The sequence below is a fragment of the Chinchilla lanigera genome, unplaced genomic scaffold (assembly GCF_000276665.1).
Source record: "Chinchilla lanigera isolate Chin_1 unplaced genomic scaffold, ChiLan1.0 scaffold00144, whole genome shotgun sequence".
In the NCBI taxonomy this organism is placed as follows: Eukaryota; Metazoa; Chordata; class Mammalia; order Rodentia; family Chinchillidae; genus Chinchilla; species Chinchilla lanigera.
Window position 1 is genome coordinate 2,216,606 of NW_004955545.1, and position 1,587 is coordinate 2,218,192.

Here is a 1,587-nt window from a genome sequence, read left to right on the forward strand (position 1 = left end):
TCTTGACACCATTCTAAGAAATCTCACCAAGGTTAGCTTGTGGTTTCCCAGTCTGTGTTTCATTTTATCATTGTCTGAATTTTGTCTTTTTAGTGAGCAAGAGTTCTGTGTTCTTATTGTAATGTCCTCCAAAAAAAGCAATTAGTATTAGCCTGGCAAGGTGACACACACCTGTAATCCCAGTACTTGGGGGCTGAGGCAGGATGATCATTGCGTTTTGTTTTGTTTTGTTTTTGTCTTTCTGAGACAGGTTTTCACTATTCAGTTCAGGCTGGCCTTGAGCTCACTTTGTAGCCCAGGCTGGTCTCGAACTCACAACAATCCTCCTGCCTCAGCCTCCCAAGTGCTGGGATTACAGGCATGCACCACCACGCCCGGCTCACTGTGAGTTTGAGGCCAGCCTGAACCACATAGTGACACCCTGTCTTGACACTCCCACCCCGAGCCCAGCAATTAGTACTGCCTCAGGAATAGTACTACATTTTGGAAGACAATGAGAGTTAAAGCAAAATATGACACCTTAAATATGACACCCAGCATAGTTGATGGGAAATATTGTCCATCAAAGTGACCTATGCCCAAGCAAGTCTGCTAGCAAACTTGGAATTCATATAGACTGCTTTCTTTTTCTCTAGAACCAGGAGACAGTTTCATCCTTGGTGCCCTGACAAATGCCATTGGATCAGAACATCCCAGATGCAGTGTAAGTGCAGACACAGCTCAGTTTCCAGTCTCCCTTCTGGAAGCCATTTTCCTAGAGGAGTCCGTGAGGGTCACTTGCTCAGGGTCCGGCTTCTGGGGACCACCTCCTGCCATCCTCGGTGCTGGGAGGGGGACTCAAAACAAGCAGCTAGTGAGAACTTCAGTGGATGTGCAGAGAACTGGGTGTTGTGAACAGAGGTGCATAGGACCCTTGCAAGGCCACTAAGGTGTCAGCTGTCCCCGGATGGTGTCACAGCTGCCTGCTTCATTGTGTGTGTGTGTGTGTGTGTGTGTGTGTGTGAGAGAGAGAGAGAGAGAGAGAGAGAGAGAGAGAGAGAGAGAGATTAAGAGTCTCTGCTGCCCCTGCCTAATCTCTCCTTTGGGATTTGCAATGAGACTGCAAACAACGTAGTGTATCACTAATCCGAAAAGGAGGCGAATTGCTTGCTGGATGGTGGCACCTGGACAGGGCATCTTGCTGACAAATCGAAGGTCCTTGGAGGGCAGGAGCTGGCTGGAAGGGCGCTGTGTGAGTGGGGATGGATTAAGAGGAGCCAGGCCAGTTTCCAAGAAGCATTCTGAATCAGGGCTGGTAGAGTAATAGTGCAGTACTTTTTCTTTGCTTTTATACTGATTTATTGTGGTAAAACACCCATCCTACAAAATGTGCCATTTTAACTATGGTGAAGTGTCCCATTCAGTGGCATTAACTACATTCAAACCTACCACTAGGCTATACCTTCAGGCTTTTAAATTTTTTATTCATTTTATTTTTATTTATTTTTGAGATAGGGTCTTGGTATGTGGTTCAGGGTGGCCTTTAACTCACCATGTAGCCCAGGTTGGCTTGGAACTTGTGGTAATCCTCCTGCCTCAGCCTCCTAC